Source organism: Budorcas taxicolor, chromosome 16 (genome assembly GCF_023091745.1).
Source record: "Budorcas taxicolor isolate Tak-1 chromosome 16, Takin1.1, whole genome shotgun sequence".
NCBI lineage: Eukaryota > Metazoa > Chordata > Mammalia > Artiodactyla > Bovidae > Budorcas > Budorcas taxicolor.
Window position 1 is genome coordinate 64,280,423 of NC_068925.1, and position 25,199 is coordinate 64,305,621.

At 47.3% G+C, this 25,199-nt stretch overlaps 1 long non-coding RNA gene and 1 pseudogene across 2 annotated transcripts in view; both read right to left on the reverse strand.

The window, feature by feature from the left end:
• LOC128061295 (uncharacterized) overlaps nt 1–8,229 on the reverse strand; it is a 96,390-nt pseudogene extending 88,161 nt beyond the window's left edge.
• Nucleotides 8,230–10,695: 2,466 nt separating this feature from the next.
• Nucleotides 10,696–25,199, reverse strand: part of LOC128061375 (uncharacterized) — a 71,121-nt gene continuing 56,617 nt past the window's right edge. For both annotated transcript variants that reach the window (XR_008200731.1, XR_008200730.1), the window contains exon 6: nt 10,696–10,763. This is a non-coding gene — a long non-coding RNA (uncharacterized LOC128061375). The remainder of the gene's footprint in view (nt 10,764–25,199) is intronic.

A 25,199-nucleotide genomic window follows, 5' to 3' on the forward strand; every position in this document is an offset into this window, starting at 1 on the left:
GCTTGCTCTGTGATGAGGACAAGGACCAAGGAGACTGGACATGACCAGAAAGATTATCATATGCTGAAAGCAAAGGGGAAAAGGCCTGGACATGCCCCTTTCACCTAGTTAAGTGTATTTCTCAGAGAAATGTCATTTTAGAAAAAATAGGGATTCTAAGTAGGAAAGTGTTAAGGGGTGTTGGTTGTTAGTTTTTGATTAGGCCAAGATCCAGGAGATTTTCTGAGCAAGAAGTTCCAGATCTCCTCTCCCATGCCCTAATTACATAGGCCCTCCCTGGAGGCTCTCCCTGGCTGGGCCTTCATACCCAACGGGAATTGAGAGAGCTGGAAAACACTGCAGTGGAGAAGAAAGAGCCCAGGTTTTAGAGCTTTGCAGCCTAAGTTTTAACCCTGACTTTAATAATGGATCAGTGTGGCCTTGTGAGATTTATGTAAACTCCACGGGTCTTGGTTTTTTCATCTGAAAATGGGAATGGCACTTACCTCAAAGGATCTAGTGAGATAGTAGTTACAGAAAGACACTGAACTGAACTGAACTGAACCAGTGGGTACTCAACCAGTGCTCCTTTACCTCCTACATCCTTCTGTTCATTTCCCCTTGAAAGCTACCCTTGATTGGGCAAGATAACACCTAATAATCTTGGCTTCCCTCCAACTCCTTGCAATTTAGGCACATTTTCCAGATAGTCAACAATCTCAGGATGCTACCATCATGTCAACAACCTATTGTTTCCTGAGCACTGCAAGCATCAGTCATTGGATGTGAGCCAACATGCTTTGGTAACTTTCAGCTGTTCACTCTGTCCTTTGAGCAGGCATTGCATTTCTGTCTATCATTAGAGGTAGTGGAAGCTTGATAAGATTCCTTATTTTCCATCATCTTTAAATTCCCAGGATGGCTCAAGTGCCTCAATTAAAGAGAATCTCTCCCATCCCCACCCCCCACACACTGTAATTCACACAGCTAAGCTGCTGCTACTGGTCAGCATTGATGAGATTTCCCTCTTTTGCTGCTGTGACTCACCAGCCATGGGTGCCATCTATACTGGTCTCTCTTCCTGGCATATAAGTAATTCCTCATTTGTATTTCTTTCCCTGAAGTTCATGCCTGCAAGCCCCTCCAGCAACCTGGATAAATTTAGCTCTTCTCAGGAACTTCTGCTGACTTGGTTCCATGACTGCTGAAGGTTTGACTGCTCCCCGGAAAGAGTTTGGGGCTGACTCCCCTCACTCGGAGATCTCATCTGGTTCTGCATAATTGGTCATCTGAGTCACCTCAGGGCACCCAGTTTGAGAACCAACCAGTTTGTGCTCTTGGAAGCTGAAGTCCTTCATTCCTGCTCTGACCCCTTGGAACTCCTTCCCTGTTTTTTTTCTTGCTCTGAACAGCCTGTGGCTACTGCTCTTAGCTATCATGGTCACTCCCATTAGGGCTGAGAAAACAACTAGGCTTCTTGGCTCTCTTCTCCAGAAGCAGAAACCTCAGGTCCCATTACCAGGATCCAGCAGAGAGAAGTGTACTGAGCAGATGCTCATTTAATGCTTACTAATTTGACTTCTTCTAACTAAACACCAAAGAGGCTAAACTCAGACTTCCTTGTGAGTGAGTGAAGTTACTCAGTTGTGTCCGACTTTTTGGGACCCCATGGACTGCAGCCTACCAGGCTCATCCGTCCATGGGGTTTTCCAGGCCAGAGTACTGGAGTGGGTTGCTATTTCCTTCTCCAGGGGATTTTCCAACCCAGGGATCGAACCCAGGTCACCCACATTGCAGGCAGATTTTTTTACCAGCTGAGCCGCCAGGGAAACCAAAGAATACTGGAGTGGGTAGCCTATCCCTTCTCCAGCAGATCTTCCCAACCTAGGAATTGAACCAGGGTCTCCTGCATTGCAGGCAGATTCTTTACCAACTGAACTATCAGGGAAGTCCCCAGACTCCCTTGGTCTTCCACTAAATGGAAGAGAAATGCATCCCAAGGCCATAATGTTAGTTTAGACATGCTCATTTTCAAGGGTCCAAAATAAAGCTCATGGATCATATTGAGTAGGTTTGTGTCGGATCTTAAAGGATGGGAAAGATTTGAATAGATACAGTGAAAAGGGGAGGACTTGTTAGGGGAGAAACACGGTGCAAACATAGAAAGCATAGACCAGAGGAGAGAACTGGCACAGGGCACGCGTGTGTATGGGACTCAGTGGTGTTCACAAAGAGCTAGTGTTTGTCCAGTGAAAATACATATAAGGAAAGGAAGAAAGAAAAAGTGGGCTGAGGTTAGTCACTATTTGTTGGGCCTTGGGTGCTAGGCTCTGACCCACTCAACCAACCAGCTGTAGACCCGCCCCCACCCCTTCCCCCCAACACCCCACACCGACCTCCCAGTGGCATAAATGAGCTCCAGTTGGGAAGGGGAGATTTTGTCCTTGCTCCTTACAGGAACAACTAGAATGGCCTCTTTCTGGTCCCATATCCACACACACCCCAGTTTAGCTGCCCTTGTTTCATGGAAAAGCAGGTTTAAGAAGTGTCTGTAGAACCAAAGTAATCTACTCCAGAGAAATTCATTTGCATGCATCATGGTAAGGGTCTCTAGTAGTGTCTGGGGCGGCAAACACTCATCTGAGGACTCTACCACTTGGTGATGATCAGGGCTACGGAAGACTACGGCTTCAAGAGGCAGTGAGATGAAGGAACAGCTGTGCCCTGCGTAGATGAGGAACCCATGCACTCCTGATTGGCCATTGTTCTGGCAGGAGAATGGGACCAGTGACCCTGGTGTCACCGTTGCCATCTTGGCTGATCCACAGATAAGTGAGTCAGTTCTATTTTAAGACTTTGTTCAACTGGTCACATGAAGAAATCGCTATTAAAAAAACAGCTATTTACCAGGAAAGTAAAGCTCCTGCAAAACAAAAGGTTAGTATACTATCCCCAGTAACTCTTTAAACCAAAGCAAACAGCAGGGCAGTTTGTGTTTGCTCTGTAGTTCTGCTTTCCGCCCTGGGGCATCCAATTCCCAAGGTTCCTGATTGATCTCCTCCTCGGGAATAAGCTGAGACTGGGGCAGCTGGGAATCTCAAAGGGACAAGGGTTTCTAGAGGGTAAGAGAGTTAGGGACACTTGGCAGTTTTCTTGTTAAATGATTGGTTGGTTTTTACTAGGAAAGTCAGGAAGCTCAACCAGGCAAAAACGCAAAAGAACCTGGAAGGCCTGAGACCCTTTATCAGGAAAGTGTCCCCTTATATTTGAGGATTCTGTATTAATGAATGGGGAGTACATTAAATATGGTCCACGGAAACACTGCTCAAACTGGAGGACCAAACCATCAAGGCAGGAGCAAGAACATTAAGATCAACATTAAAGAGACAACAAATGTGCTGATTATGGTGCCTGTGCAGCGACTGGCATTTCCTCCAGATCGTCACCACAGTATGACCTCAGCTTCTCCATGGGTATCCCCTTAGACTCAGCTTAAGCTGTACTGAGTCATACCAAGTTAGGACATCCTTATGTGACCTGTCCTGTGAAACAGACAGTCTTGCTTAGGGCACAGTATGACACATGTATCCAACAGAAAAAATAAGATAAAAACAATATATAAATACTAGAGAATAAGTGGCATAAAAAATTCAAAGTGTGGCTGGGGACACATCAGAATGCATCTGGCGGGCAGATCAGATAGTGTGGCCTCAAGCACACAATGAAAATACATTGTCTGTAATGGATATTGAAGTCCCTAGCCTGACCTCCAGAGCTTTACAATCTGGCCTTCACCTGCCAGTCAGCCTTACCTCCCAGAACCCCTCTTTTACCGTCCAGCCTGACTGCACCACGGGTGGTTTTCACCCCTTAGCACAAGTCTTCCTTCCCTCTGTTTTTCCAAATACTAACCGTGTTTGAGGTCTGGCTCACATTTCTTCTCTTCCTTGACATCACTCCAGTCCCCTAGCCCCCCAGCCCTCAGTGACCTCACCCTGCCCTTTGTCCACCTGTATTTCACTCTCAGTGTTCACTATCTGGATGCTTGACCAGCTGTCTGGACAGCTTAGGATGACTCTGAGTTAGTTAACTCAGACCATTACCTAACCTTTGACTTTTTGGGGGCGTTGCTGCTCTGTGTCTTTGTTACTGTACATGGGCTTTCTCTGGGTGCGGTGAGTGGGGTCTACTCTCTAGGTGCAATGCACGGGCTTCTCATTGGGATGGCTTCTCTTGTTTCAGAGCATGGGCTCTAGAGCATGGGGCTTCAGTAGTTATGGCCCAAGGCTTAGTTGCCCCACCACATGTAGAATCTTCCTGGACCAGGGATTGAATCCATGTCCCCTGTGTTGGTAGCTGCATTCTCAACCACTGGACAGCCAAGAAAGTCCCTAACTTTTGACTCTTTGTGTATCATCTCCCCTAGACGTATTATTCTCCCTTTGAGAACTTGCATCTCGGATGCCCTGCATCACCCAGCACAGGACCTAACACATAGTAGGTGGTCGATAATTTGTAAAATGAATGACATTATTGCTTTTTGATGCACAGCTTATACTTCCTAATTTATTCCACCCGAGGAAGTAAACAAAGGGGATACATTTAATGAGGGCCTATCATCTGCACCTGTTTGGCACTTTCTGAACATATTTAAACTTCCCATCAGTCTGAGAGGAAAGAGTGTCATCTTCAGTTTATACATTAGGAAAATGATCAGAGTTTTGAGATAATTTGTTTAGTGTTGGTCAGGATTAAAATAGAGCTGAGAGCAAACCGTGGTGTGCCTGACTTAGAATACCACACTCTTCCAGTGGTCCTGCCCTGCGTCCCCCCAAACATCCAAGGGAAGGTTGCTGGCATTCTTGGATGGGTCTTGGGTGCTCTGCCCATGGCTTTTCACTTCATGGCTCCACGCATTTCCCCCTCCCTTCAAGCTACCTCCCCAGAGTTGCTTTTCCTGGAACCCATTGCAGGCTTGCATATTTCCCTGTAATTCCCTTGACCTAGAAAACGTCCTATCTTTTCTACTTGTCCAATCTTGCTTATCCTGAAGATCCACCTGAAATGAATATTATCTCTGTAAAGTTTTCTGTAATCGTGCATGACAATAAAATTAAATGCCTTTACATCTGAACCCCCACAACCCACTGCCTCTTCCACAGTTTGTAACTCACTTTATTCTGCTTTAAATTCCAATCAGTTGTTTACCTTCCTGTGTCTTCTCCTAGGCTCTAACCCGAGGGCACAGAATGAGTCCTCTTCATCTCTGTGACTCGGGCCTTGCATGAAAGCAGCCAGGTCTCCTAAGAGTCTTTGACAGTAAAGGCGGTTGTTGGTTCTGAGTATGGATTCAGTGGCATCACCTGTAACTTCAATGATTCTGCCTGGATAATGAGCCACTGGATACCAATCAGAGCCAAGAATAAGAAGCTCCAAGCAGGGACTTCCCTTGTGGTCCAGTGGCTAAGACTCCAAGCTCCCAGCGCAGGGAGCCAGGGTTCGATCCCTGGTCAGGGAACTCAATCCCACATGCTGCAACTAAAGATCTTGTGTGCCAACATATGGACACCTTATCTTTGACAAAGGAGGCAAGAATATACAATGGAGTAAAGACAATCTCTTTAACAAGCGGTGCTGGGAAAACTGGTCAACCACTTGTAAAAGAATGAAACTCGATCACTTTCTAACACCGCACACAAAAATAAACTCAAAATGGATTAAAGATCTAAATGTAAGACCAGAAACTATAAAACTCCTAGAGGAGAACATAGGCAAAACACTCTCCGACATAAATCACAGCAGGATCCTCTATGACCCACCTCCCAGAATTCTGGAAATAATAGCAAAAATAAACAAATGGGATCTAATTAAAATTAAAAGCTTCTGCACAACAAAGGAAAATATAAGCAAGGTGAAAAGACAGCCTTCTGAATGGGAGAAAATAATAACAAATGAAGCAACTGACAAACAACTAATCTCAAAAATATACAAGCAACTTATGCAGCTCAATTCCAGAAAAATAAACGACCCAATCAAAAAATGGGCCAAAGAACTAAATAGACACATCTCCAAAGAAGACATACGGATGGCTAACAAACACATGAAAAGATGCTCAACATCACTCATTATCAGAGAAATGCAAATCAAAACCACAATGAGGTACCATTTCACACCAGTCAGAATGGCTGCGATCCAAAAATCTACAAGCAATAAATGCTGGAGAGGGTGTGGAGAAAAGGGAACCCTCCTACGCTGTTGGTGGGAATGCAAACTAGTACAGCCACTTTGGAGAACAGTGTGGAGATTCCTTAAAAAATTGCAAATAGAACTGCCTTATGACCCAGCAATCCCACTGCTGGGCATACACACCGAGGAAACCAGAATTGAAAGAGACACATGTACCCCAATGTTCATCGCAGCACTGTTTATAATAGCCAGGACATGGAAACAACCTAGATGTCCATCAGCAGATGAATGGATAAGAAAGCTGTGGTACATATACACAATGGAGTATTACTCAGCTGTTAAAAAGAATTCATTTGAATCAGTTCTGATGAGATGGACGAAACTGGAGCCTATTACACAGAGTGAAGTAAGCCAGAAAGAAAAACACCAATACAGTATACTAACACATATATATGGAATTTAGAAAGATGGCAATGACGACCCTGTATGCAAGACAGGAAAAAAGACGCAGCTGTCTATAACGGACTTTTGGACTCAGAGGGAGAGGGAGAGGGTGGGATGATATGGGAGAATGGCATTCTATCATATATACTATCATGTAAGAATTGAATCGCTAGTCTATGTCTGACGCAGGATACAGCATGCTTGGGGCTGGTGCATGGGGATGACCCACAGAGATGTTATGGGGAGGGAGGTGGGAGGGGGGTTCATGTTTGGGAACACATGTAAGAATTAAAGATTTTAAAATTTAAAATAAATAAATAAATAAATAAATATTCAAAAAAAAAAAAAAAAGATCTTGTGTGCCACAACTAAGACCTGGTGTGGTCAAATAAAAAAATTAAAATAGTATTAAAAAAAAAAAAGAAAAAGAAGTTCCAAGCAGATTTCCCAGCCTGTCCCCAACTCTCAACCTTGAGGGCCTTCACTTTGAGGCTATACAGTCTCCAGTGTTCAGCAATTCAGGGATGGTTCTCCCTCCCTTCTAAATCTGCTCTAAGGTCCACCTTGTTTTCAAGATAGTTAATGCCACAGGGAGAGGCTGTCATGGCAGTTTTCTCAGTGTTTTAAAGTACTATGGAAAATAAATGGCTCTATATATTCTTTTTAACCTCACCTTTAGGAATAAGGTGTAACCCTTAGGTTTGAAAAAATGAACAAATGAAAGAATGAATGGTGAACATATCAGATCCTGTTTAAATGAAGACATATGACATTTGTTTGCTCTTTCTTATAGAGTCGCAGCCCTTCCCCAAGGTTCTAGAACATACTGCACCTAAAGATAGAAATTGGGTTTCCTCCTGAAGTGCAGGTGCCATAAAGGGATACTGATTAGGGAGCCAACCCAGTGAATATGACCAGCATGGTATCTGCAGCCCAGAAATGTGTACACAACCTCTGACTCCATATGACCCAGCCTCGGACCACCTGGGTAAACCAAACAAGAAGGTCTTTGGAAGCAATCACTCGGCAGAGGTTTAGGAACACATCTTCTGTGGGGTACTGTTCAAAAGTTTCACAGCTTGAAACTTTTCATTACATGCTCCTAGTTTCTAGCAAAAAGTCTGCACTATGGCTGACACTTTATACATATTCACAGATGGAAACCATTCTTACTTTCTCTTCTTTTATCCTCCGACTTTCTCTTTTTCCTCCTTTCCCATCTCCTTTCTGTCCATTAGGACCTGTTGAGGCCCTAATAACTGGAGAGTATTAAGGCCTTAATCACCCTCCCCTTGTCCACCTTCCATCCAGGCAACACATGAATATTCCTTATGACACATTAAATATTGGGTTCCTTTGTTTTTCGGATGCCGAGGCATGATAGTTGGCTTCTTGGTGATCAAGCCCTGTTGCTATTCCTTCACCTTTACTCTCGTATTTCCTCTCACTTCTTTTCAACTGCTAGTAGCGTCGAATCCTGCTGACCCTCCACACTGACCCTAGAGCAGCTGCTGACCCTCCACGCTGAGAAACTTGGCCCTCAGAACCCTTCCTCGGGAACTCTTGCCGGCTGATTGTGTCAGGTTTCTTACAGATAGGTTCACAGCTACCATTGGCCATAATTCCCACTTATACCCCCATTCTCCTACGCTATGCTCACTCCCCCCCAAATCCAAAAAATTACCGAGAACTATGTGCTAGGGGACTGGACACAGGCTGTGCTGAGAGACTTTGGGCTGTGCTGGCCACCATCTCCAGATTAAAGGCAGGCCACAGAAGCAGGAAAATAAACCACAGTGTGGAGAATGTCAACACTCCCAGGAAGACAGATAAAACTCCCTTGTCTGATCTGGTTTTATTTTGGCAGAGTTCATGCTGAATCACTTTTCTTGCCTGAGCCTCACAACATACACCCACATAGTGCTGAGCCCTGCCTGGTCCCAGCACACTCCAGCCCAGATGTTCTCTGGTCAAGGGGTGGAGCTTTCAAGGAATGCACAGCTGTAAACAATCCCCCTGCATTTCATGCTTACCTTCCACCCCTTCCAATCCCCACTTCCCCACCCCTAGCTTCCACCCCTCTCCAGGCCCACAGATCCCATTCCGAGAGCCTGCCCCCTATAGTGAGGAATATTTGGTCCTCCTGACTTCCTGATAAACTCTCAGACAGATGTGTGTGTGTGTGTGTGTGTGTGTGTGTGTGTGTGTGTAGTATTGAGTGGGAATGGTAATGTCCTCAATAATAATTCAAAATGATTTCCTAGATATGAACATTGTCTAGTATTGGAAGGCAAATATGTATTCATTACATGTCAGTCATTGCTTGAGAAGAATTTTAAATGGGGAAATACTCAAAAAAGAATGCCAATAGAAAAAAAAGTCAGGCTTTCAAGTGGTCGATATTATTTATTATAGGTAGAGATAGAGACAGAGATACGCACTGAGCAAGGAGTAAACAGAAAAAGATCAAATGCTGGAAGTTTTCCCAGGGTTGTGAATTATGGGTGCTTTTGCTTCCTTTTTTTTCTGTAGGGTTCTGTGCTGTCCGAGTTTTTTTGTTTTACCATGAACAGATATGCCTCTGTAATGGTGGGTGGGATGAATACATTTTAAAATTTGTTTTTCAAATGTAGATCACCTTGCCTTGACACAGCTTCATCACGAAGTCTCACTGAAAGCTGAGTGATCTGAGTCCAAAGTCTATAGATCTTCCTACCTCACGGCTCAGCCCACCTTCCTGTTGTCCAGCACAGCATCCAGCAAAGACCCGCATCCTTATCTGAGGGCAGAGGGTGAGTGAAACCACACGAAGGGGGTAGTTCAGCACACAGGTCTGTGGGAACCGAGTTCAGAGGTAGGCCAAGAGGCCACCCAGTGCTCCATTGCTGTGCTCTAACCCCTAGCACACCCGGCTTCCCACCACCACCACCCTCCACCGCCCCCCCCTCGCCGCCCCCAGCTTGCTCCAAAAAGATTCGTTAGCAAAATGGAAAAGGGAGGAGATCAGATATAGGAGGGGAATGAGACAAAGGAACCAAGAAGGGGATTTCTAACAAAGAATTAAAACCACCCTATTCAGAAGCAGGCAGGTTTCTGAGGATTTCTATGGGTGGGTGGGAAGAGAAGGCCTGGAAAAAAACCAGAGGCAGGAGGAAGGTTCATGTGAGCTCCAGGACACCCCACCTTCTCCTCTGGCTCCAACACCCTCCACTCACTGTCACTTCTCTTAAATCCCCTTTTGTGCTTCTCTTATCTCTCTTACCCAAGCTCTATCTCCCAACTTAATTCCTACCCCACCTGACCATATAAGCTTGTCTCTCCAGGGCCTGCAATTCCTGCTGTGTGGGTGACAGTCACACCCAGTGCTTGCAGAGGGAAGTAGCTTGTGAGGTCAGGGAGGAAGTGACGGGTGGGGCCGGGTGCAAAGGAGAAAAGCTGCGAGTGGACTTTACAGAAGTGTGGCGAGGGTGGCTGAGGGCGCCCAGCTCCACACCACCCCCGCCCCATCGTGCGGTTACTGTGGCCCAGCCTTGAGCGGCCCTCCATGTTGGCTTCCCAGTGGGTGGGTGTCCAAGAAACTATGGAAGCAGAGGGCAGGAAAGAGCAGGCACTGCTGGGCGATGCCCACCTTTGCACTCACCTGGCAAGGACCACTGGAAGCAGTGGCCGTAGGTTGACATCTGTTCTTTACATCCCAGCACCAAATAGATTGCTTGACAGTGGTTTAACATGCACACCTAAGATGCGCGCATGCATATGTATGTGTCTGTGTGTGTGTTTTGGGGAGGTTAGTTGGGGCTCATCGGAGAAGGCAATGGCACCCCACTCCAGTACTCTTGCTTGGAAAATCCCACGGACGGAGGAGCCTGGAAGGCTGCAGTCCATGGGGTCGCTGAGGGTCAGACACTACTGAGAGACTTCACTTTCACTTTTCAGTTTCATGCATTAGAGAAGGAAATGGCAACTCACTCCAGTGTTCTTGCCTGGAGAGTCCCAGGGAAGGGGAGCCTGGTGGGCTGCCGTCTATGGGGTCTCACAGAATCGGACACGACTGAAGCGACTTAGCAGCAGCAGCAGCATGGGAGGCAATGATGGGAGGGTCCCTCTGGAGAGTGAGATGACTTCTGCATTCCTCCAGACTTCTGGGGGAGGAACTGGATAACAAGTTCAGAAAAATCATTAAGTCTTGGGGGATTTGGAGCCAATCTTCCCACAGCCCATTTGCTCACATCTGTCCGTCAGACCTCATTGCCCTCAGTTTTATCTTTTGGAAACCTGACTTCTTTTTTGTATATATATATTAAAAAAAAAAAATCTTGTGTTCTTGAAAAACATAAGCCATCACTTATGATTTCCACGACACTGAGAGTTTGCCACAGGAGACAGTCTGACACAGTGGTCAGGACATGTACCACAGAACCAGACAGACCTTGAAAAGCCTAATTCTGACCATGGCGAACTGGGTGACCAGTTTGAGCATCTGTAAAGCAGGGATGATCCTAGTTCCTCCCTCACAGGATTGTTGTAAGAAATAAATTAGCCCATACGTGTTGCACTGAAGCACAGAACCCAGCACTCAGTGAGACTGCTATGGTCCTGTCATCTGGTCAGCACTCTCCATATGGCTTTGCCCCCAGTAAAGCTATTCTGGGTAGTTAGTAATAGACTCGGCACCAGAAAAAGGGTAGCAAACTGTGGCCTGTGGACCACATCCTACCTGACACCTACCTACTTTTGTTTGGCCTGAGAGCTAAGAATGTTTTTCCTTTTTTTTTCATTTTTAAATTTTGACTGTGCTGAGTCTTCCTTGCAACTCAAGGGCATCTCCAGTTGCAACACAAGGGCTTCTGGTTTCCATGCTTCTTGTTTCCAATGGCTCCTCTTGTTGCAGAGCACAGTCTCTAGAGCTCATGGGTTTCAATACTTAGCCAACTTAGTTGCCCCATGGCATGTAGGATCTTAGTTCCCCAATCAGGGATTGAACCCTCGTCTCCTGCATTGGATGGTGAATTCTTAACTACTGTATAGTTTTTTGTTTTTTAATGATTGGGAAAAAATCAAGAAGAAGAATATTTTACAACAGGTGAAAAGTATATGAGACTCACATTACAGTGCCCACGAGTAAAGCTTTTTCTGGAACACAAAACCCCTTCTGGAACACAACCACAGTCATTTGCTCTGTATCTTCTATAGCTGCTTTTGCAAAGGACCCACAGAAACTATAATACTTTCTGACCCTTTGCAAAAAAAAACCCGGTCAACCCTGAATTAGAGCATCAGTAGCCCAATTCCAGCTGTGCTTCCCACCTATTACCAGAGATAATACTTTGTCCTTTGTCACCACAAAAATGCCCACCAGCAGAGTCCACACACACCATTGGCTCATTCACCATGCTGTTGTTGACACCAGCTGGCCTACACATTGAAAAGTGTAAGACAGGACTTGGCAATAAAGCATTACTGTTATTTTCTGAGCAAGCACTTGGGGGTGGTACAGTCCCAGTCACCCCTACTGAAAAGATTCAGTGTGTTCTTTGTTCTCCCAGCCCTTGATCTTTCACTCTTATTACTATTTCTCAGGCCTGCTGTATCCGTGAGCACTAGCTCAGCTGGGAAGATATGAGTTGGGCTTTGTCTATACCTTTAATCAGTTTACTGGAAAGAAGTCAGAAACCAAAAGTAAAAGAGAAAAAGCCTTAAAACATATACATTATTGAGTGCTTGCTATATGCCAGGCACTTTGGGGATTAGAGTGTGAATAAAGAAAGATCCCTGAGAGAGGAAGAGAGAAACAGTAAGGCAAATAGTTCTAAAACAGTGCAAACGCTGCTATAATTGAGGCATGTACAAAGTACTGAGGGAGCAAAGAAAATGACTTCGTTTACTGGGATATTGACAAGGAGCATGAGGAACAGTCACAGGGAGGTGACAGCTTAGAATAGTGGAGAACAGTTTGTTAGATGTGAATAGAGGGTGAAGTCGTGAAAGTACAGGAGAACAGTAAGGGCAAAAGTAGAGATAGGGTACCCAGGGCATGTTCAAGTAGACGGGTGACAAAGGGGAAATAAGCTAGCACTAGTGTGTGGGTGAGCCTATGTACCCTAGTCAGTGGGTAACACTTTTACTCTACATGGATAGCCTTCAGAGACTTCATAGACTTAACAGAGGGGCGCGAGATCACAGATATGTGCGCTAAATGTGATTATTGATAGCAACAGAGAGGGATGCGCTGGCATAGAGTAAATCTTGGGTTAAAAGCAAGTCCTGGGTGATAGAGAAGTGTGTCAGGAAGAGAAATCTTGGATTTAGAGGTATCAGGACTTCATGACGTGTTGAGTTCCTAGGTGAAGGAGAGAACAGAGTTAAAGAATGAATCCAGGGATTCTGGAGTGGTACTTAGATAGATATTAGTGCCACTAACTGAAGCAGAAGATGCTAGAGAAGTAGCAGTTCTACTTGGGCTGAAGGTGATCCATCAGTTCAGTCGCTCAGTCGTGTCCAACTCTTTGCGACCCATGAATCGCAGCACGCCAGACCTCCCTGTCCATCACCAACTCCCAGAATTTACTCAAACTCATGTCCATCGAGTCGGTGATGCCATCCAGCCATCTCATCCTCTGTCGTCCCCTTTTCCTCCTGCCCCCAATCCCTCCCAGCATCAGAGTCTTTTCCAATGAGTCAACTCTTCACATGAGGTGGCCAAAGTATTGGAGTTTCAGCTTTAGCATCAGTCCTTCCAATGAACACCCATGACTGGTCTCCGTTAGGATGGACTGGTTGGATCTCCTTGCAGTCCAAGGGACTCTTAAGAGTCTTCTCCAACACCACAGTTCAAAAGCATCAATTCTTCGGTGCTCAGCTTTCTTCACAGTCCAACTCTCACATCCATACATGACCACTGCAAAAACCATAGCCTTGACTAGATGGACCTTTGTTGGCAAAGTGATGTCTCTGCTTTTTAATATGCTATATAGGTGGGTCATAGCTTTCCTTCCAAGGAGTAAACATCTTTTAATTTCATGGCTGCAATTACCATCTGCAGTGATTTTGGAGCCCCCCAAAATAAAGTCTGACACTGTTTCCACTGTTTCCCCATCCATTTGCCATGAAGTGATGGGACCGGATGCCACGATCTTTGTTTTCTGCATATTGAGCTTTAAGCCAACTTTTTCACTCTCCTCTTTCACTTTCATCAAGAGGCTTTTGAGTTCCTCTTCACTTTCTGCCATAAGGGTGGTATCATCTGCATATCTGAGGTTATTGATATTTCTCCCGGCAACATTGATTACAGCTTGTGTTTCTTCCAGTCCAGCGTTTCTCATGATGTACTCTGCATAGAAGTTAAATAAGTAGGGTGACAATATACAGCCTTGATGTACTCCTTTTCCTATTTGGTACCAGTCTGTTGTGTCAATCCTTGGACATGATTAACTTGTAGAAGACGGCACAGTTTTAGGTCATCCAGGTGAAGAAATCCAGTAGGCAATCACTGACACTATAAGCTGAGAGCCTGGAAGATGTAGGGGCTTAGAAATAGGTGTTTAAGAATCATCAGTCAATGGGACTTCCCTGGCGGTCCAGTGGTTAAGACTCCACACTTCCAATGCAGGGGTTGTGGATTCGATCCCTGATTTAGGGAACTAGATCCCACATGCTTTTCAATGTTCCCAAAGGAAAAAAAAAATCATCAGCCTATGATGCATGAGATTAGAGGACATTATTCAGCAAATATGAAAGGGAAAGAAAAAATTACAGTTAGAACCCTGGAGAGTACTAGTGTTTCAGTTCAGTTCAGTTCAGTTCAGTTGCTCAGTCGTGTCCGACTCTGAGACCCCATAGACTGCAGCACGCCAGGCCTCCCTGTCCATCTACAACTCCTGGAGCCTACTCAAACCCATGCCCATTGAGTCAGTGATGCCATCCAAGCATCTCATCCTCTGTCATCCCTTTCTCCTCCCACCCTCAATCTTTCCCAGCATCAAGGTCTTTTCAAACGAGTCAGTTCTTCACAGCAGGTGGCCAAAGTATTGGAGTTTCAGCTTCAGCATCAGTCCTTCAGTGAATATTCAGGACTGATTTCCTGAATCCATTAGGATGGATTGGTTGGATCTCCTTGGAGTCCAAGGGACTGTCAAGAATCTTCTCCAACACCACACTTCAAAAGCATCAACTCTTCGGTGCTATGACTGCTGGAAAAACCATAGCCTTGGCTAGATGGGGAGAAGGAAATGGCAACCCACTCCAGAATTCTTGCCTGGAAAATCTCATGGACAGAGGAACCTGGTTAGGCTACAGTCCATGGGGTCGCAAAGAGTCGGACACGACTGAGCAACTTCACTCACTCACTCAGGCTAGATGGACCTTTGTTGGCAAAGTAATGTTTCTGCTTTTTAATATGCTGTCTAGGTTGGTCATAACTTTTCTTCCAAGGAGCAAGCATCTTTTAATTTCATGGCTGCCGTCACCGTCTGCAGTGATTTTGGAGCCCAAGAAAATAAAGTCTGTCACTGTTTCCATTCTTTCCCCATCTGTTTACCATGAAGCGATGGGACCAGATGCCATGACCTTAGTTTTCTGAATGTTGAGTTTTAAGCCAACTTTTTCACTCTGCTCTTTCACTTTGATCCAGAGGCTCTTTAGTTCTTGTTCACTTTCTGCCATAAGGGTGGTGTCATCTGCATATCTGAGGTTATTGATATTTCTTCTGGCAATCTTGATTCCAGCTTGTGCTTCATCCAGCCCAGTGTTTCTCATGATGTATTCTGCATATAAGTTAAATAAAAAGGGTGACAATATACAGCCTTGGCATACTCCTTTCCCTATTTGGAACCAGTCTGTTGTTCCATGTCCAGTTCTAACTGTTGCTTCCTGACCTGCATACAGATTTCTCAAGAGTCAGGTCAGGTAGTCTGGTATTCCCATCTCTTTAAGAATTTTTCAGGGGGGCAGTCCTAAGATGGCAGAGGAATAGGATGGGGAGACCACTTTCTCCCCCACAAATTCATCAAAAGAACATTTAAACGCTGAGTAAATTCCACAAAACAACTTCTGAATGCCGGCAGAGGACATCAAGCACCCAGAAAAGCAGCCCATTGTCTTCAAAAGGAGGTAGGAAAGAATATAAAAGACAAAAAAAAGAGACAAAAGAGGTAGGGACAGAGCTCTGTCCTGGGAAGGGAGTCTTAAAAAGAGAGAAGTTTCCAAACACCAGGAAACACTCTCACTGCCGAGTCTGTGGTGAGCCTTGGAAGCACAGAGGGCAACATAACAGGGAGGAAAAACAAATAAATAATTAAACCCCACAGATTACGAGCCCAAGAGTAACTACCCCAGTGGAGAAGCAGCATGGATGTCTGCACCCACCACTAGCAAGCGGGGGCTGGGCCAGGGAGGCAGGGGCTGCATTGCTTAGAGTAAGGATCTGGCCTGAATGCCCTGAGGGCAGTCTGAGCAAACTAACTGGGGCTAGCAAACCAGACGGTGGGATAGCTACCACGCAAAAAGCCCTAAGACACCGCCAGACCCACGGACAGAACAAAGGACTGAACAGAACTAGCCAGCTGCAGACCATTCCCCTCTGGTGACAGGCAGCCAGAGCCTGAAGGGGGCAATCGCAGCCCCAGAGATACAGTTCAGTTCAGTCGCTCAGTCGCGTCCAACACTTTGCAACCCCATGAATCACAGCACGCCAGGCCTCCCTGTCCATCATCAACTCCCGCAGCTCACTCAGACTCACGTCCATCGAGTCCGTGATGCCATCCAGCCATCTCATCCTGGGTTGTCCCCTTCTCCTCCTGCCCCCAATCCCTCCCAGCATCAGAGTCTTTTCCAATGAGTCAACTCTTTGCATGAGGTGGCCAAAGTACTGGAGTTTCAGCTTCAGCATCATTCCTTCCAAAGAAATCCCAGGGCTGATCTCCTTCAGAATGGACTGGTTGGATCTCCTTGCAGTCCAAGGGACTCTCAAGAGTCTTCTCCAACACCACAGTTCAAACGCATCAATTCTTCAGTGCTCACAGCCTTCTTCACAGTCCAACTCACATCCATACATGACCACTGGAAAAACCATACCCTTGACTAGATGGACCTTAGTCGGCAAAGTAATGTCTCTGCTTCTGAATATACTATCTAGGTTGGTCATAACTTTTCTTCCAAGGAGTAAGCGTCTTTTAATTTCATGGCTGCAGTCACCATCTGCAGTGATATTGGAACCCAAAAAAATAAAGTCTGACACTGTTTCTACTGTTTCCCCATCTATATCCCATGAAGTGATGGGACCAGATGCCATGATCTTGGTTTTCTGAATGTTGAGCTTTAAGCCAACTTTTTCGCTCTCCTCTTTCACTTTCATCAAGAGGCTTTTTAGTTCCTCTTCACTTTCTGCCATAAGAGTGGTGTGATCTCCATATCTGAAGTTATTGATATTTCTCCTGGCAATCTTGATTCCAACTTGTGTTTCTTCGAGTCCAGCGTTTCTCATGATGTACTCTGCATAGAAGTTAAATAAGCAGGGTGACAATATACAGCCTTGACGTACTCCTTTTCCTATTTGGAACCAGTGTGTTGTTCCATGTCCAGTTCTAACTGTTGCTTCCTGACCTGCATACAGATTTCTCAAGAGGCAGGTTAGGTGGTCTGGTATTCCCATCTCTTTCAGAATTTTCCATAGTTTATTGTGATCCACACAGTCAAAGGCTTTGGCGTAGTCAATAAAGCAGAAATAGATGTTTTTCTGGAACTCTCTTGCTTTTTCCATGATCCAGCGGATGTTGGCAACTTGATCTCTGGTTCCTCTGCCTTTTCTAAAACCAGCTTGAACATCAGGGAGTTCACGGTTCATGTGTTGCTGAAGCCTGGCTTGGAGAATTTTGAGCATTACTTTACTAGCATGTGAGATGAGTGCAATTGTGCGGTAGTTTGAGCATTCTTTGGCATTGCCTTTCTTTGGGATTGGAATGAAAACTGACCTTTTCCAGTCCTGTGGCCACTGCTGAGTTTTCCAGATTTGCTGGCATATTGAGTGCAGCACTTTCACAGCATCATCTTTCAGGATTTGAAACAGCTCAACTGGAATTCCATCACCTCCACTAGCTTTGTTTGTAGTGATGCTTTCTAAGGCCCACTTGACTTCACATTCCAAGATGTATGGCTCTAGATTAGTGATCACATCATCATGATTATCTGGGTCATGAAGATCTTTTTTGTACAGTTCTTCTGTGTATTCTTGCCACCTCTTCTTAATATCTTCTGCTTCTGTTAGGTCCAGACCATTTCTGTCCTTTATCGAGCCCATCTTTGCATGAAATATTCCCTTGGTATCTCTAATTTTCTTGAAGAGATCTCTAGTCTTTCCCATTCTGTTGTTTTCCTCTATTTCTTTGCATTGATTGCTGAAGAAGGCTTTCTTATCTCTTCTTGCTATTCTTTGGAACTCTGCATTCAGATGCTTATATCTTTCCTTTTCTCCTTGGCTTTTTGCCTCTCTTCTTTTCACAGCTATTTGTAAGGCCTCCCCAGACAGCCATTTTGCTTTTTTGCATTTCTTTTCCACGGGGATGGTCTTGATCCCTGTCTCCTGTACAATGTCATGAACCTCATTCCATAGTTCATCAGGCACTCTATCTATCAGATCTAGACCCTTAAATCTATTTCTCACTTCCACTGCATAATCATAAGGGATTTGATTTAGGTCATACCTGAATGGTCTAGCGGTTTTCCCTACATTCTTCAATTTGAGTCTGAATTTGGTAATAAGGAGTTCATGATCTGAGCCACAGTCAGCTCCCAGTCTTGTTTTTGTTGACTGTATAGAGCTTCTCCATCTTTGGCTGCAAAGAATATAATCAATCTGATTTCGGTGTTGACCATCTGGTGATGTCCATGTGTAGAGTCTTCTCTTGTGTTGTTGGAAGAGGGTGTTTGCTATGACCAGTGCATTTTCTTGGCAAAACTCTATTAGTCTCTGTCCTGCTTCATTCTGCATTCCAAGGCCAAATGTGCCTGTTACTCCAGGTATTTCTTGACTTCCTACTTTTGCATTCCAGTCCCCTATAATGAGAAGGACATCTTTTTTGGCTGTTAGTTCTACAAGGTCTTGTAGGTCTTCATAAAACCGTTCAACTTCAGCTTCTTTAGCATTACTGGTTGGGGCATAGACTTGGATAACTGTGATAATGAATGGTTTGCCTTGGAGATGAACAGAGATCATTCTGTCATTTTTGAGATTGCATTAAGTACTGCATTTCGGACTCTTTTGTTGACCATGATGGCTACTCCATTTCTTCTAAGGGATTCCTGCCCGCAGTAGTAGATATAATGGTCATCTGAGTTAAATTCACCCATTCTGGTCCATTTTAGTTCGCTGATTCCTAGAAAGTCGACGTTCACCCTTGCCATCTCTTGTTTGACCACTTCCAATTTGCCTTGATTCATGGACCTGACATTCCAGGTTCCTATGCAATATTGCTCTTTATAGCATCAGATCTTGCTTCTATCACCAGTCACATCCACAACTGGGTATTGTTTTTTCTTTGGCTCCATCCCTTCATTCTTTCTGGAGTTATTTCTCCACTGATCTCCAGTAGCATATTGGGCACCTAATGACCTGGGGAGTTCCTCTTTTGATATCCTATCATTTTGCCTTTTCATACTGTTCATGGGGTTCTCAAGGCAAGAATACTGAAGTGGCTTGCCATTCCCTTCTCCAGTGGACCACATTCTGTCAGACCTCTCCACCATGACCCGCCTGTCTTGGGTTGCCCCGTAGGCATGGCTTGGTTTCATTGAGTTAGACAAGGCTGTGGTCCTAGTGTGATTAGATTGACTAGTTTTCTGTGAGTATGGTTTCAGTGTGTCTGCCCTCTGATGCCCTCTTGCAACACCTACCATCTTTCTTGGGTTTCTCTTACCTTGGGCGTGGTGTATCTCTTCACGGCTGCTCCAGCAAAGCATAGCCGCTGCTCCTTACCTTGGACGAGGGGTATCTCCTTACTGCCACCGTTCCTGACCTTCAACGTGGGATAGCTCCTCTAGGCCCTCCTGTGCTGCACAGCCAGCACTCCTCGGGTTGCTCCTCCCAGCTGCCGCCCCTGGCCTCACGCTCAGGGTGGCTCCTCAAGGTCACCGTACCTGGCCTCGGGCGCGAGGTGGCTTTTCCTGGCTGCGCCTGACCTCGGACGCGGGGTAGCTCCTCCCAACCGCCGCCACTGACCTCGGATGGGGTAGCTCCTCCCTGCCTCCGCCCTGATCTCGGACACCAGGTATCTCTTCCCGGCCCCCGCCCCTGACCTCGGACGCGGGGTAGCTCCTCCCAGCCACCGCCACTGACCTCGGACGTGGTGTAGCTCCTCCCGGCCACCGCCCTGATCTCGGACACAGGGTGTTTCCTCCCAGCCGCCCCTGACCTCGGACTCGGGGTAGCTCCTCCCGGCCGCCGCCCTGATCTCGGACACAGGGTGTTTATCCCCAGCCGCCCCTGACCTCGGACTCGGGGTAGCTCCTCTCGGCCGCCGCCCCTGACCTCGGACTCGGGGTGTCTCCTGCCGGCCCCCGCCCCTGACCTCGGACGCGGGGTAGCTCCTCCCGGCCGCCGCCCTGATCTCGGACACCGGGTGTCTCCTCCTGGCCACCACTGACCTCGGACTCGGGTAGCTCCTCTCGGCCGCCGTCCCTGACCTCAGACTCGGGGTGTCTCCTCCCGGCCGCCGCCCTGATCTCGGACACAGGGTGTTTATCCCCAGCCGCCCCTGACCTCGGACTCGGGGTGTCTCCTGCCGGCCCCCGCCCCTGACCTCGGACGCGGGGTAGCTCCTCTCGGCTTGCCGCCCCTGACCTCGGACGCGGGGTAGCTCCTCTCGGCTTGCCGCCCCTGACCTCGGACGCGGGGTAGCTCCTCCCGGCCGCCGCCCTGATCTCGGACACAGGGTGTTTCCTCCCAGCCGCCCCTGACCTCGGACTCGGGGTAGCTCCTCTCGGCTGCCGCCCCTGATCTCCGACTCGGGGTAGCTCCTCCTGGCCGCTGCCCTGATCTCGGACACAGGGTGTTTCCTCCCAGCCGCCCCTGACCTCGGACTCGGGGTAGCTCCTCTCGGCTGCCGCCCCTGACCTCGGACTCGGGGTAGCTCCTCTCGGCTGCCGCCCCTGACCTCGGACGCGGGGTAGCTCCTCTCGGCTGCCGCCCCTGACCTTGGACTCGGGGTGTCTCCTGCCGGCCCCCGCCCCTGACCTTGGACGCGGGGTAGCTCCTCTCGGCTTGCCGCCCCTGACCTCGGATGCGGGGTAGCTCCTCTCGGCTGCCGCCCCTGACCTCGGACGCGGGGTAGCTCCTCCCGGCCGCCGCCCTGATCTCGGACACAGGGTGTTTTCTCCCAGCCGCCCCTGACCTTGGACTCGGGGTAGCTCCTCTCGGCTGCCGCCCCTGATCTCCGACTCGGGGTAGCTCCTCCTGGCCGCTGCCCTGATCTCGGACACAGGGTGTTTATTCCCAGCCGTCCCTGACCTCGGACTCGCGGTAGCTCCTCTCGGCTGCCGCCCCTGACCTCGGACTCGGGGTAGCTCCTCCCGGCTGCCGCCCTGATCTCGGACACAGGGTGTTTCCTCCCAGCCGCCCCTGACCTCGGACTCGGGGTAGCTCCTCTCGGCTGCCGCCCCTGACCTTGGACTCGGGGTGTCTCCTGCCGGCCCCCGCCCCTGACCTCGGACTCGGGGTAGCTCCTCTCGGCTGCCGCCCCTGACCTCAGACTCGGGGTAGCTCCTCTCGGCTGCCGCCCCGACCTTGGACGCGGGGTAGCTCCTCCCAGCCGCCGCCAGGGACCTCGGACGCGGGGTAGCTCCTCCTGGCCGCCGCCCTGATCTCGGACACCGGGTGTCTCCTCCCGGGCGCCACTGACCTCAGACGCGGGGTAGCTCCGCTCGGCCGCCGCCCCTGACCTTGGACTCAGGTAGCTCCTCTCGGCCGCCGTCCCTGACCTCAGACTCGGGGTAGCTCCTCCCGGCCCCCGCCCCTGACCTCGGACGCGGGGTAGCTCCTCCCGGCTGCCGCCCTGATCTCGGACACCAGGAGTCTCCTCCCGGCTGCCACTGACCTCAGAGGCAGGGTAGCTCCTACCGGCCCCCGCCCCTGACCTCGGACGCGGGGTAGCTCCTCCCGGCTGCCGCCCTGATCTCGGACACCAGGTGTTTCCTCCCGGCCGCCACTGACCTCCGACGCAGGTTAGCTCCTCTCGGCTGCCACCTCTGACCTCCGACGCGGGGTAGCTCCTCTCGGCTGTTCCTGCACCGTAGCAGCATGGCACTCTAGGCCGCTGCCCGTGACCTCAGACTTGGGGTAGCTCCTCTCTGCCACGCTTAGTGAGCCGGCTGGCTGGCTGGCTGCCGCCTTGCGCTTAGTGAGCCGGCTGGCTGGCTGCCGCCTTGCGCTTAGTGAGCCGGCTGGCTGGCAGCCGCCTTGCACTTAGTGAGCCGGCTCAACACCTCATCACCTGAGCTGCTCGGACCTGGGAAGGGCACAAAACCCACGCCCAACCGAGTCTGCACCTCTGAGGACTACCCGAGTGCCTGAACCTGAGTGGCTTAGGTCTGGGAGGTGCATGCAGCCCAGGGCCGGCCTCGGACGGTTCCCAGTGGAGCAACCTAGAGCCTGAGCAGTGTGGGCAGGGAGGGCACACACGCAGTGAATGGGGGCAGGGCCAGTGTGGCTGAGACACTGCAAGCACACGCCAGTGTATTTGTTTGCAGTGTCCCTCCCTCCCCACAGCACGACTGAACAAGTGAGCCTTAAAAAAGTGTCCACCACCGTCCCCTTTGTGTCAGGTGGAAATCAGACACTGAAGAGACCAGGAAACAGAAGAAGCTAAAACAGATTAAATAGATTAAATAGATTAAATTTAAATAGATTAAAACCCTGCTGTTAGTAGCAACTACATAGGAAGGGGCCTATTGCTCTTGAGAAATATAAGCCAGACCAAGGAACTATCCAAAAATGAACTGACCCCACAACAGAAGAAGCTAAAACAGATTAAATAGATTAAATAGATTAAATTTAAATAGATTAAAACCCTGCTGTTAGTAGCAACTACATAGGAAGGGGCCTATTGCTCTTGAGAAATATAAGCCAGACCAAGGAACTATCCAAAAATGAACTGACCCCACAATACCCACAACAATACCAGAGTAAGTCCTAGATATATTTTTACTATTTTTACGATCATTTTTTAAATTAATTTTTAAAAAATTTTAAGTCCTCTATTACTCCTTTAATTTTCACTTTTATAACCTACTATTACTTTGCAAAAAAAAAAAGACCCTATTTTTTAAAGCAAACTTCATATATATATGTTATATAATTATTGTGACTTTTTTTTCTTCTTTCTTTTTTCTCTTCTTTTCTTTAATATTGTATTTTTGAAATTCCAGACTCGACTCTACATTTTAATCTTTGTTTTTTGGTATTTGTTATCAATTTTGTACCTTTAAGAACCCAATCTTAAGTACCCATTTTTCCTTGGGAGTGAGATTGCTAGCTTGACTGCTCTCTCCCCCTTTGGACTCACCTTTTTCTCCACCAGATCACCTCTGTCTCCTCCCTACCCCCTCTCTTCTCTACCCAATTATATGAATCTCTGAGTGTCCCAGATGGTGGAGAACACTTAGTTCAGTTCAGTTCAGTTCAGTCGCTCAGTCTTGTCCGACTCTGCAACCCCATGAATCACAGCACGCCAGGCCTCCCTGTCCATCACCATTTCCCGGAGTTCACTCAGACTCATGTCCATCGAGTCCATGATGCCATCCAGCCATCTCATCCTGGGTTGTCCCCTTCACCTCCTGCCCCCAATCATTCCCAGCATCAGAGTCTTTTCCAGTGAGTCAACTCTTCGCATGAGGTGGCCAAAGTACTGGAGCCTCAGCTTTAGCATCATTCCTTCCAAAGAAATCCTAGGGCTTATCTCCTTCAGAATGGACTGGTTGGATCTCCTTGAAGTCCAAGGGACTCTCAAGAGTCTTCTCCAACACCAGAGTTCAAACGCATCAATTCTTCAGCGCTCAGCCTTCTTCACAGTCCAACTCTCACATCCATACATGACCACTGGAAAAACCATACCCTTGACTAGACGGACCTTAGTCGGCAAAGTAATGTCTCTGCTTTTGAATATACTATCTAGGTTGGTCGTAACTTTTCTTCCAAGGAGCAAGCATCTTTTAATTTCATGGCTGCAGTCACCATCTGCAGTGATTTTGGAGACCCCCAAAATAAAGTGTGACACTGTTTCCACTGTTTCCCCATCTATTTCCCATGAAGTGCAGATGCCATGATCTTCATTTTCTGAATGTTGAGCTTTAAGCCAGCTTTTTCACTCTCCTCTTTCACTTTCATCAAGAGGCTTTTTAGTTCCTCTTCACTTTCTGCCATAAGGGCGGTGTCATCTCCATATCTGAGGTTATTGATATTTCTCCTGGCAGTCTTGATTCCAGCTTGTGTTTCTTCCAGTCCAGCATTTCTCATGATGTATTCTGCATATAAGCTAAATAAGCAAGGTGATGATATACAGCCTTGACACACTCCTTTTCCTATTTGGAACCATTCTGTTGTTCCATGTCCAGTTCTAACTGTTGGTTCCTGACCTGCATACAGATTTCTCAAGAGGCAGGTTAGGTGGTCTGGTATTCCCATCTCTTTCAGAATTTTCCACAGTTTATTGTGATCCACACAGTCAAAGGCTTTGGCATAGTCAATAAAGCAGAAATAGATGTTTCTCGGGAACTCTTTTGCTTTTTCCATGATCCAGTGGATGTTGGCAATTTGATCTCTGGTTCCTCTGCCTTTTCTAAAACCAGCTTGAACATCAGGGAGTTCACGGTTCATGTATTGCTGAAGTCTGGCTTGGAGAATTTTGAGCATTACTTTACTAGCATGTGAGATGAGTGCAATTGTGCGGTAGTTTGAGCATTCTTTGGCATTGCCTTTCTTTGGGATTGGAATGAAAACTGACCTTTTCCAGTCCTGTGGCCACTGCTGAGTTTTCCAGATTTGCTGGCATGTTGAGTGCAGCACTTTCACAGCATCATCTTTCAGGATTTGAAACAGCTCAACTGGAATTCCATCACTTCCACTAGCTTTGTTTGTAGTGATGCTTTCTAAGGCCCACTTGACTTCACATTCCAAGATGTATGGCTCTAGATTAGTGATCACATCATCATGATTATCTGGGTCGTGAAGATCTTTTTTGTACAGTTCTTCTGTGTATTCTTGCCACCTCTTCTTAATATCTTCTGCTTCTGTTAGGTCCAGACCATTTCTGTCCTTTATCGAGCCCATCTTTGCATGAAATATTCCCTTGGTATCTCTAATTTTCTTGAAGAGATCTCTAGTCTTTCCCATTCTGTTGTTTTCCTCTATTTCTTTGCATTGATCGCTGAGGAAGGTTTTCTTATCTCTTCTTGCTATTCTTTGGAACTCTGCATTCAGATGCTTATATCTTTCCTTTTCTCCTTGGCTTTTCACCTCTCTTCTTTTCACAGCTATTTGTAAGGCCTCCCCAGACAGCCATTTTGCTTTTTTGCATTTCTTTTCCACGGGGATGGTCTTGATCCCT